The sequence below is a fragment of the Dipodomys merriami genome, unplaced genomic scaffold (genome assembly GCF_024711535.1).
Source record: "Dipodomys merriami isolate MVZ:Mamm:240054 unplaced genomic scaffold, mDipMer1.0.p SCAF_86, whole genome shotgun sequence".
Taxonomy (NCBI): Eukaryota; Metazoa; Chordata; class Mammalia; order Rodentia; family Heteromyidae; genus Dipodomys; species Dipodomys merriami.
Genome location: NW_027206468.1, coordinates 1,483,033 through 1,495,743, shown reverse-complemented (window position 1 = coordinate 1,495,743; position 12,711 = coordinate 1,483,033). Strand labels below are relative to the sequence as shown.

Sequence of the window (12,711 nt, the reverse complement as noted above, 5' to 3'; positions counted from 1 at the left end):
ACATGGGTTTACTCCATATGACAGTTATTACCCTTATTTATTTAGTATTATTGCACATAAATCATTTATTTTATTACATCATATCACATATACTGAGACCCAGAACTTTCACAGAGAAGGAAAAAAATGTGTCAAAATTGGCTTCTTACTCCATGCATACATTATTGGCCATGCTGGGATTTCAACGCACGGCCTAAAATGCCCAATCCATAAATGGGGTCACAGATTTAGGACACCAGCCTCCAGAAAACTGAGCTGCCAGGAAGTTCTGAACACCTGTGATCAAGCCACAGTAACGCCAAATATATATATATATATATATATATATATATATATATATATATATATATACATACATACATACATACATACATACATATAGACAGAGGGAATGTGAGGATATTATTAAATTATATATTATTACATATTATTAGTTATTAAATTATGCTTCCATTTAATGAAGTATTGAAGAGTTGAAGTAACTCCATTTTGAGGCAGCAGCCATTCTGTCCTTTATGTTAAATTATGAGTGACCCAGAGCAAACATAAATTCCAGGAACTGACTTGTCCCTGTTGAAGTTAACCAGAGCTCACATGAATCCCAAGGACAGAGTTATCTGTGGCCACAAACTTCCCTTGCTTCACAGATAACCCCCTGCCCTTTATTGCCCTAGCCCAAATGGTATGATAACCCCCTGCCCTTTATTGCCCTAGCCCAAATGGTCTGATAACCCCCTGCCCTTTATTGCCCTAGCCCAAATGGTCTGATAACACCCTGCCCTTTAATGCCCTAGCCCAAATGGTCTGATCACCCCCTATCACCCCTTATCACACTAGGATGTCCTGTTAACACATCTGGTTACTGTAACTTTGTAGTTTTTGCCTTTATAAGCCCTATGAAATTTCAGCTCGGGGCTTCCTCCTAAGCTCCACTGTGTCGGTGTGTAGGATGAGGCCTGAGCTGCAGCCTGACTGAATAAAGCCTTGCTTTTGTATTTCAGAACATCCAACTCTCGGTGGTCTTCTTGGTGGGGGTCCTGCGACGGGGGCACTTCAGTATCATCATCTAATACTTATAAAATCATTAATAAAAATCAGTCAATATCCTGAATCATACCATGGTGCTAGAATGGAAGATATAAATTCAATAATTTTTGTGTGGCATTCTAAAGTAGAATCATGAATTAACTGCAAATTTAATTATTACTTTCATAACATTCCATTAGCATTCGCATGAATAGGAATGAGTTTGTTAGGATCTCCCTCCATTTGTGGGTGGTAGTCCTAGCATTCGAATTCCAGGCCTGGGAAGTTTACTTCTAATACAAACCAAAGGAATGACACCTTGAAGATTTCAGATTGTCACGAAAAAAAAGAACAACAAGACGAAAAGGAAGCCAAGTGTCAGTGTCTCTTGCCTGTAATCCTAGCTCCTCAGGAGGCTGAGATGCCAAGTTGAATTCAGCCTGGGTAGGACAGACTGCGACACTCATATTTCTTAAGAGATCACAGGAAATCAAAATAAAATAACAACAAAAACACCCTGAGTGGCCCTGTGGCTCAAGTTGCAGAGCACTACCCTTGAGCAAAAGTCTCAGGGACAGGGCCAGGATGATGGGCATTCAGCAGGTTGGCCATGCCCAGCCCCTCAAACTGGGCAAGCTGGAACAGGCCCTCAGAGAGTACTAAGTCTGAGCAGGCAGCTTGAATAAGCATCCTTCACTGCAATTTAAGAACTGAAGCCACAAAGGCTTTGCCTGGGCTGGTGTGTGCAACTGGTGTGTACAATGGGTGCATTATGTCCTGGCACTTCTCAAGGGAAACCACAATTCTTAGGCTGTAGAAGTTGTTGAAGGTTGTGGCTCTAAATCCTCTATCCCTCATTAAGATGTGAGCCTAGGTCTCTGGGGCCTGGTGGCCATCACTCATTCATCATTCTTCATTGTTGAGTCTCAGGCTGGTCCCAAATCCTGGGAAAGATAGGAAATAGCCAGCAATTTCTGTGCCAAAAGGGGTAATCCAATAAATCCCACCATCATAACTCCCATTAGAAGTAAGCTTTGGGCTTCGAATGTGGCTTACTGGTAGAGTGCTTACTTAGCACACATGAAGCCCTGAGTTCGATTCCTTCCTACCACAGAAACAGAAAAAGCCAAAAGTGAAACTGTGGCTTAAACAATAAAAGTGCTAACCTTGAGCAAAAAAAGGTCAGGAACATGCCCAGACCCTGAGTTCAAGCCCTAAGATTGGCAAAAACAACAACAACAACAACAACAGCAACAAAAAACGTGAGCATAGTGAGACATATTCTTCTGGGACTTAGAGGAGGGCCGAGGTTATGGGTAATAGGTGGAAGGCAGATGCTGTTTGCTCACTCCTGTAACCTTAGCTACTCAGGAGGCTGAGATCTGAGGATGCCAAATGCAAGCAGGAAAGTCTATATGAGATTCTTTTCTCCAATTAAACACCCACAAAGCCAGAAGTAGAGCTGTGGTTGAAGTAGTAGAGTGCTAGTCTTGAGCACAAAAGATCAGTTATAGCATCCAGGCCCTGAATTCAAACCCTAGGAGTGGCACAGGCACAGGCACACACACACACACATACACACACATACACACACACACACACACACACACACGCACACACACACACCCCAAGATAGAGAATTTGACAGTCAACCTGCACAAATTCCACCTCTAGAAACTCAGTATTTTTTTTAAAAAAGATGGAGAAGGATAGGAAAGACTTGCTCCAGGAAGTGATATAACCAGTGCCAAAATTCCATAGGAGTTCTAAGTTGTGGAACAGGACAGAGAGCCTCAGGCACAAGGTACAGCATGGGCAAAGGTCCTGAGGTGTGGTGTAGAGCAGGTTGTGTGGATGGAATGATGATTCTGTGGCTTCAGACAAGTCTTGCAGAACACTGAAGGCTGGGTCTAGATTTGTACTTGAGTCACAAGTAGGGCAGAGGGTGGGGTCCCAGAATGAGGCACAGGGAAATATTAGCTTGACATTTCACCAAAGACCCCAGCCAATTTCTGTGGCTGGAAGCCTATTTTTCACAGCTCCTGACCCTCAGGCCCTCTTTGCATGGAGGAGTCAGGGCAAATGCAGGGAAGAACTCTTCTTAAGAAAAGCTTCTAGCCCAATGCCACCATTGGCTCAACCCCCGTAAATCCTAGCTACTCAGGAGACTGAGATCAGAGATTGTGGGTCAAAGCCATCTCAAGGGAGGAAAGTTAGTGAGACTTTCTTGCCCGTGAACTAACAAAAGCCAGAAATGGAGCTTTGGCTCAAGTGGTAGCATGTCCTCATTGAGAGAAAATGTTAAGAGACTACAGGCCAGACCATGAGTTCAGGCCCCATTACTGGCACCTAAAAACTAAAGAAAAGCTTTCAGGAGCTCCTAGTCCACTGTGGTGAATGGACAGATAGGCCAGGCATGGGTGGCTTATGCTGGTCCTCCTAGCACATCAGGAGGCTGAGATGTGAGGATTGCCGTTCAAAGCCATCCTGGGCAGGAATGTCCGGGAGACTCTGATCTCCAAAGATCCACCAGAAAACCAGAAGTGGCTGAAGTGCTAAGCTGAAGAGCTGAGAGATGGTGCCCAGGCCCAGACTTAGAGCCCCATGACCAATACCTGGCCTGCTTTGACCTCATGTTATGGCTCTAGCAAGTACTTTCCAGTGGGCTCCTGATGGTCTTCCAATGTCTATGTGTCCTACAAGTCTTGAGAGCAGCCTCCTTGAAGGCCTTTGCCTACAGTGCAGGACACAGTACCAGAAAAGGTAATGCCTTGTGGCATTCAGGTCATCCGCCGTTCATCAGAAGGGCATCTGTCATGAGTGCAGTGTGGATCTAAGCACTAAATCAATGTCTCAGACTATGGTTCTGGGCCAGAAGGGGTAGACCAGTTAAGGCCAGCTCACAAGGGAATCACAAGAATGTGAATTTGTCAGGCACACCTTGGGCAGGTTTTGAGTTGGGCTCATGAAAGACTTGTAGGCTGAGGAACAAAAGCAGGTTGGCTGCTGCTTGTAGCAGTCACTATATTCCAGGAGTCCCAGGACTCGGAGCCCTGCTTAACTCACCAGTGTTCAGGGCAGATGAAGGTCTGCAATCATGAGACAACTACAAAGGAGCATCCATATTGGCCTTCCCTTGGTTCTATGTCCCCGTGCTGGGATGGAGGGGCTGGTTCCATGCAATTTACTGCCATAGCCCAGACCCCTCAGCCCAAGAAGGACTTAAGGAGAAAACAACTGATGTGGCTTGAGAGTTTATTATGATTATGCCTCAGGACTGCCCCCAGTTCTAGCTCAGCTTATCATTACTACCTTCCTCTGTGTGTGTGTGTGTGTGTGTGTGTGTGTGTGTGTGTGTGTGTGTGTGTGTGTGTGTGTGTGTGCGTGCACATGAGTGCATCTTAGTAGTAGGGCTTGTATCCAGGGCCTGTGCTCTGTCCCTCAGTTTTTTCATTCAAGGATACCACTCTACCACTTAAGCCAGAGCTTTTCTTCCAGCTTTCAGGTGGTTCTTGGGAGAGGAGAGTCTCACAGACAATTCTTGCTGGGCTGCATTTGAACGTTAATCCTCCAATCTCAGCCTGCTGAACGAGCTAGGATTATGAGAGCATGAGCCATTAGCATCTGGGCACGCATTCCTTTTTGGATAAAACAGAGTACCTATTTCCTAGCCGAGCACCCATCTACAGCTATCCCTCGTACCCCTTCCCCTACCCCTCCGGTCTTCAGAGGAGACATACCCTCCCCTGAGGACAAAGAAATAGGATGCACTGACAATTTTTGAACATTATGGTCTCCACACAGTCAGGTGCTGCTGGGAGCTGATGTAGAGGTCAGCAATCTAGGCCAAGGCAAGTAGACAGCTGTTAGAACAGAAAGTATGAAAAGACATCCATGCAGCTGGATGACAGTGGCACATGCCTATAATCCTAGCTACTCAACGCTGACACTGGAAGATCAATCAAGATTCAAACCTAGCCTGGGCATACTCTTATCTCCAAAGAATCACCAAAAAGCTGGGAAGAAGTAATACTATAGTTCAAGTGTTAGAGCACCAAACTTGTGCAAACAAGCTAAAGGTTACCACCTAGGCTCTTCAACCCTTGGTAAACACACACACACACACACACACACACACACACACACACAAACACACACACACACACATACACACACACACACACACACACACACACACACACACACACACACACACACCCATATGCATGCAAAATCAGAGATTTCTACACTGTAACCTTTGGGTATTCTATACCTTTTTCCCACAAAGTCTGGTGGTTGTTGGCCTAGTAATTCGATGCATCCAACATCACCTGACATCTATACTTTTGGGGAACAGAATGGCTAGAATGTCAGCCTTCCCCAGTCCCAGCTCCTTGATTGGGTCTTGGTCTATCCAGGCCCTTTAGGGTTCCATTTACAGACTTGCCAAGATCCTTTAAAAAGGCAGCATATGCTGGGCAGTTGTGGCTCACGCCTGACATCCTTGCTACTCAGGAAGGTGAGATCTGGCTTCCAAGCCAGCTTGGGCAGGAAAGTGTGTGAGAATCTTATCCTCTATGAACCATCAGAAAACAAGAAGTGTCCCTTGGCTAAAGTGGTAGAGTGCAAACCTTGAGAAAAAGAGCTCAGGGACAACACTCATGGACAATAACAAGGAGAGGCATTGCATGTTGGCTTTGGGATTGGCATGGGCCAAATATTGGAAATTTCAATTGCACCAAGATAAAGCAGTACCTCCTCTAGTCCCGTGCTCCTATATCTTCTCCACCCCCTGCCCTTGTCTGGGTTTTGGGTCAGGATGGCTCTGGGAGGACTCCAAGGAGGAATATCCCAGACCAATTGCCCTGGGTCCTTCCTCCCTGCTTACCCTGCTGCATCTGCTCTTTGCCATAGGCCTTCTTCCTGAAATCCATCCATGAGATCATTGACACCAACACAGTGGTGAGTGGTGGGTCCAGCCTAACTCTGGGAAGTCAGAGGTGGAAATCAGTTTGGGACTAGGAGCTTCTACCCTGGGTGTGGGATGAGGCCAGGGCTGACATTTATTTCATTCTGAGCTTTGCAGGAGTAGGGAGACAGTGTAGACACAACATTGAGTCAGGTAAGATGGGAATCTGTAGGACGACTTGTGTGGGGGAAGCTGTGGGGCTCAGGGGGCCACTGTTCATGGTACTCCTCTCTCAGATGTCCCTCTCCCTCCCTCATCCCTCAATAGTAAAAGAGAAACTTTAAATAAGGGTGTCGAAGAGGGGACAGGGGATTGTTTCTGTGTGAACCAAACTTGTGCTTCATATTCATCCTAGCCCCTACTTCCTATTTATCTGAGGAATGGCCATATGGGTTTGGGGGCAGGAGATCATCCTAGCTGAGAATGTGGCTCAGTGATAGAATGGTTGCCTAGCAAGCCTGAAGCCCTAGGTTCGATTCCACAAAGAAAAAGCTGGAAGGGGAGATGGTGCTCAACTTGTAGACCACCAGTCTTGATCAAATAGAGCTCAAGGACAGTGGAGAGGCCCTGAGTTCAAGCCCCATAACTGGAAGAACAAATCTTTGTGGAGGCATTTTTTTCCCCTTTAGAAACAATTTATTCTTTTTGTTAAGCATAACACGGGCCTCTTCCCTGGCCACCAATGAGCCATTAAATGTTCCTGGAATTTGGGCCTCCTCCCAGCAGCCTCTGATCTACCAGGCCCATAGTTTACCCTTCCTATCACTAGGCAGATGGAGGCCTAGAGAAGCCCACCTGGCCACCTAGTTCTGGTGGCTGCTGAGGATTTTGGGACTCAGTAAGTCACATAGGGAGTCATCATCCCCATCTGTCTACAGAAAAAAGGTACAGAGCAATGCAAGCCTGAGCACACCAGCTGTGGGCAGTTCTGCATGTGGGGATCTGCAGTAGGACATGCTCTGTGGGGGAGTCCTGTACGGGGCAGGGAAACTTGACCTCTCCTCTTGCAGTTTCCACACTATCCTGAAGTTGCAATTCTTCAAAACCTTTCTGCTTCTCCCTGATTTTGACCACCCAGGACCCTGAGTCCTCTGAATCAGCTGCACTGGTGGGGAGCTCAGCCTGTGTCAGCATCTGGAGACCCGTGTAGGAGCGACAGAAGCTCTGGCAGCTATCTACTCTTCATATTCTCCTGGGATAGCTGGCACATGCACTCGGCTTTCTCCTGACACAGCTGATCCAGAATGAACATCTGTCCTTTACATGTCAGGAGGGACTCCTGGATGGTGCAGATATGTGCCGACAGCTGGTTGCATCGATGGTGGAGCTCATCTGCAGGACTCTGGAAGTCCACCTCATCAGGCAGTTTGTGGATGAAGAAGATTTTCTTCTTGGACGCCCACGTGTCCCACTTCCCATCCTCACACATGCTGTGGTGGCAGCTCATTGGGCGGGGGACCTGTGGCTCCAACTCTATCTGGCACTGAGCTGTCGGTGGGAGGGGGAGTGCCTGCAGCAGTCTCGCTGCTCCTGTGGCAGGAGTATCCCCCTGTGGATCTCAGCCTCCGAGAGTGCTAACAGCTCCACGTCCCTCTGAGTTTGGGGGACATCTCCATCCTCTGCCATGGGCACATCTAGGAGAGTGGCTTCCTCAGCTTTTGCTTCTCCAGGGTTCACAGCTTCTCCTTCCCCAGGGAAAGCCAGGAAGCTCAGCTGGGCCTGCATGTGCTCCTCCTCTGGACTGGTCACATCCAGGCACTTGAAACTGTCCTGCCACTTTGGGGGCACCATCTTGTCCCTCCAGTTGGTTGGACCCTGCACTTGTTTCAGGTGCTCCAACAGCTGGGTCTGCCTCTGCAGGTGCTACTGCAGGACCTACTACTTGGAGCACAGCTCCTCTTTGGAGGTGATGTGCTGCTCACAGGTGACTCTGAGCTCCTGAAGCTGGGCCAGAGACTGCTCCTGCTGCTCCCGGAGATCCTGAGTCATTTGGCTTTCTCTCTCAGCTACCTCTTTCCCTTTCTCTATCTTCTCCTCTCAGCAGTACAGCTATTCCTGTAGATGTTTCTTCACCTGCTGCTCTGAGTCCACGATGCTGGTGAGATCCTCCTTCTCACTGCTCACCCTGTAGAGAGTGTCCTGCAGCAAGGCCAGCTGTTCCTCCAGCTGTGGGTTCCATACACATGCACACCGTGGGGTCTCGGGGATCTCCTGTGGATCCTTGGTTTTCTCCTCCAATCCTCCCACTTGCTCCCGCTGTTCTGCATAATGGAGACGGAGTTTATAGTTTTCCTGTACCTGGATGTGAAGTTGTTTCTCCTGGTTTTTCAACCCCATCTGCGTGCTGTAGGTCTGGGCCCACAGGTGCTGCTCCTCCTGAGATGGACCCGCAGAGGGCCATGGCTTTGCCAACTTCCTTCTCAGTTCCCCCAGCTCATTCTCTAGGTGCAGCACCTAGCTTCATCCTCACTCCTTTTCCTCTGTCAGTTGGTTCACCTGCTCGGTCTGCCACCAGGGCTCCTCCTTCTGCTTGGACCTCTCAATGCTCAGGTTCTGCAAGAAGTTGTCTGTCTCCAGATTCGCTGCAGACACCATTCAACTCAGGTTGTCCTGAAGTCTCCTTAGTACTTCACACCCCTCCAGCACTTGTTGGAACTTGCAGATTCTGTTCTTCCTGTTGCTCCTCTATGTCCAGAATGCTTACACCTTCTCCTAAAATTCTGTGTTCACTTGCTGCAGGTCATAGAAGCTTCTCTTCTTTTTCTTGAGCTGAAGTGTTACATCATTTAGCTGTTTGAACATTTTGGTCACCTTCCGTAAGTAGTAACCACAGAAGCCACCATCTCCAGCTCTGCCATGCACTGCTCTGCGGCCTGTAGGCAGCTGGTGAGAGCTTCATGCTCCATTTCACTGTCATCGGCCATGAGCTGCATGTGGGCTGGTGCTGATTGTAAATCACTTTCTGCCGAAACCAACCTCTATATGGGTGGCTTGTGGATGTCTAGCTCTGTTTTTGGTGCTTTGTGTACTTTGGCTACCTTCTCCTTCTCTTTCTCTCGTCAATCCTGCAGGTCTGTCTTTTCCTGTTTCAGTGGTTGGATCTTGGCATAGAGCACCTGGTTTCTCCTTTTGCTGTGGTCCAGGGCAGGCACCACATGTTGCTAGCACCTCTGCATATTCTTGGTGGTATCGGGACCCTTGACCATCTGGACCCTGGTGGCTGTGACTGTGTCCAAAGGCAGGGGAGGCCAGTGGTCAGCATCACCTATGGCCAGACCCTTGGTTGAATCACCCTTCCCAGAGGTATTTGTCTTTGGGATCCTTCCATTTTATTTATTCTTTGTTTTCTTGAATGCTGAAGATCTGATGGGAGGATTTTATTTTTTGTTTTGTTCATGTAGTGACCATTTATTTTATTGACTATTATGGCACATATAATATTGATTACATAGGATATAGGTCTGCATATGTATTTCATTTCATACCTGACACACAGGACTTTCACAGAAAAGGAAAACATGTGTCACCATCTGCTTCTTACTCCATGATTTCTTGTTTGGGAGTGCTGGCATTTGAACTCATGGCCTACAGGGCCAAATTCATGAATGATTGTCAGCATGCCATACTGACAGGCATTTCCCAGGACCTGAGATTGAGCCCCAGGGGTTGACAAAATAAAAACAGATTGACACGCAGATGTTAGTATGCTAATAAATATATATCTTTATAGTGTGCTAGAGATGTCTATCCATTATTCAGTTATATACACTACATTCTTAACAATTCTTGGGTATTTATTATGTCTCCATATAATTAATAATATTGTTTTCATCCTTAATAAACTACTAAGTAAATCAGTGTTCTGAAATTAATGTGTCCCTGTAAGAAATAGTAGTCTTTTCAAAAACATAAACTGTGGGTTTGGCGCTGTCCCTGCACTATTCAGCTCAAAGCGAGCACTCTATCACTTGAGCCACAGAGCCACTTCCAAAAATAGTAGTCTTTTAATGCTTCATATTAAATAAAATTAGTCAGCCTACTGAAATCATAATGTCTAATTTTATACGAGTATCACTCATGAGCAACTCATTCAACCGTGACACTTACAACATTCAATCATTATTCCTATAAATGGGAATGGGTCTCTTAGGATCTCCCACCATCCGGAAGTGACATGACTTAGATTCGACTCTAGGCTTATATTGCCGTGCAGGACTATGTCTTCCCCAGTACCCTGCCAGCTTTCAGCAATACAAAGTGAAGTACCCTTTGGAGCCGTATCATTCAGACCCAAATGGTCATGGTGCAAAATGTTAAAACTTCATCCCACCACTTATTCTCTGTGCATTTTTCCCCTCCAGAAGGCCTGGAGGTCTAGGATCCCAGGATTGCCTGTGGTTCCAGTGGCTGCACCCCAGACTAGAGTGATGGAAGATGAGGCAGAGTTGCCATGACCTGAGTTCGAGAGCTTGCTTCGCACAAAATAAATAAGTAGATAGATAGATAGATAGATGAATAAATAAATAATCTCCCTGGCTTGCAATTGGTGCCGTTTTTTCTGCTAGGCTTTGGATTTGAACTCAGGGTCTGGGTAACTTTGCAGCACTGTGGACAAAGGAGAAGCTCACTGTGCTTGAAGTCAAGAAAGTCAGGCTTGCTCCCTAGGCTTGAATTCAAGCCCCAGCTCTGGGAAACATACTATTTATATATATTGTAATGATAAGATTTATACTTACTTATAGATGTTCAGTACATATCCTGTTTGTTGTGGTTATTTATTGTATTTTTGTTTTATTCATTAACCATTTATTTTATTGACTGTGATAACACTCATTCCATTTATTATTTTGATGACATCCTATCACATAGTATTTAGATTTATAGAAGTGTTCTCAATCATGTCTGACATCCAGAACGCTCAGAGCAAAGGAAAACAGGTGTCACGCTTGGCTTCTTATTCCACGATCCAATTGTTGGCAGTGCTGGAATCTGAACTCAGGGCCTAGCAGAACCAGTTCATGAATGGGTGTGTCAAAACGACAACCTCTAGCCCAGGAAACTGCCAGGCAGTTCCCAGACTCTGACATCAAGCCACAGGGGTGGACAAAATAGCCATACATGGATAGGCAGGTGGTAGTATACCAATAAATATATATTTGTATAGAGTGCCAGAGATATCTACCTAGGATTCGATGTCATCAACTACGTTCCTACCAACTCTTAGGTAGTTATTATGTGCCATTGAAGGAATAGGATTCTTTTCATGCTTAATAAACTATTCAATAAGATCAATGTGTCTAATTTTAGACTAGACCTATGCATGCAGAAACTTCTCAATCATAGTTTGTTAATATTCCATCGGTATTCCGATGCATAGGAATAAGTCTCAGGAAATCCCCCGATTCGTAGGTGTCAGGACCAACAGTTAAACTCAGGGCCTACATTGCTGCATGGGACTATGGCTTCCCTGATAGCCCACTAGCCTTCGCCAATGCACGGTGAAGTACCCTTTGTAGACATGTCATTCAGACCCAGGATGGTCACCATAGAAAGGGAAAAAAAATGTAGAAAATCCATCCCGCGGCCTTTCCCTCTCTCTCTCTCTCTCTCTCTCTCTCTCTCTCTCTCTCTCTCTCTCTCTCTCTCTCTCTCTCTCTCTCTCTCTCTCTGTCTCTGTCTCTGTCTCTGTCTCTGTCTTTCTCTGTCTCTCTGTCTCTCTGTCTCTCTGTCTCTCTGTCTCTCTGTCTCTCTGTCTCTCTCTCTCTCTCTCTCTCACTCTGTGTTTTCCTGCAAGACTTCAAAGCCTAGCATCCCAGGATTGGCTATGGGCCCATGGCAGCCTGTCACCCTGAGGTGATTGGAGCTAAGGCAGAGTTACCACGAACTGAGTTCAAATCCCTTCCTTGGCAAATAATAATAGTAATAGTAATAATAATAGTAATAATAATGATAATAATAATGATAATAAACACCCTGGCTCAGAACTCCCACCATTTTTCTACCACTGCTGGGTTTCCAACTCAGGTCTGGGTAAATCTATAGCACTGTGGAGGAAAGGGAAGCTCACCATCCTTGAAGACTACAATATCAGGCTAAGTCACAGGGCCTGAATTGAAGCTGCAGTATTGGCAAAAGTAATATACCCACCTATTTTACATATAGGATCTCTATTTACATAGATGTGTGGAATGCCTCATGCATTCAGTATAGTTACTCTTTTTATTGTGTGTCTTAGTCATGTATGCATTTTGTGATTTATTGAGCATGATGACAGACATAACTGTGCCGAAACGGATGACCACCTATCCCATGGCTATCGAGTTGCCTATATAGCATTCTCCATCCTCCCTGAGAACCTGGACTTTCATAGGAAAACAGGAGGATCGATGTGTTTCTCACATGAGAGTTCATCTATTGGCAGTATTGAGATTTTAACTCATAGCCCAGCAGGGCAAATTGGCGAAAAGGTCTAGGTGAGGATACCAGCCTGTGAGCAACTAAGGAGCTAGACCTTTCCCAGGACCTGACATCGATCCCCAGGGAGGGCCAGGATAGTCCTAAATTCATAATTTAAACACAGGATCTATATTGACATACATGTGCGGTCATCATTTTGCATTTGGTGCACTTCTCCTTAATTTGTGTCTAATTCATGGAGGTATGGAGTATTTTACTGAGTATGGTGACAGCTATAACTGTGCTGACATGGATGACAA

The 12,711-nt window shown here is 46.0% G+C and overlaps 1 pseudogene; it reads right to left on the bottom strand.

Annotated features, from left to right (window-relative positions):
* Nucleotides 1-12,711, bottom strand: part of LOC138820314 (MTRF1L release factor glutamine methyltransferase-like) — a 401,152-nt pseudogene that overhangs the window by 116,237 nt on the left and 272,204 nt on the right.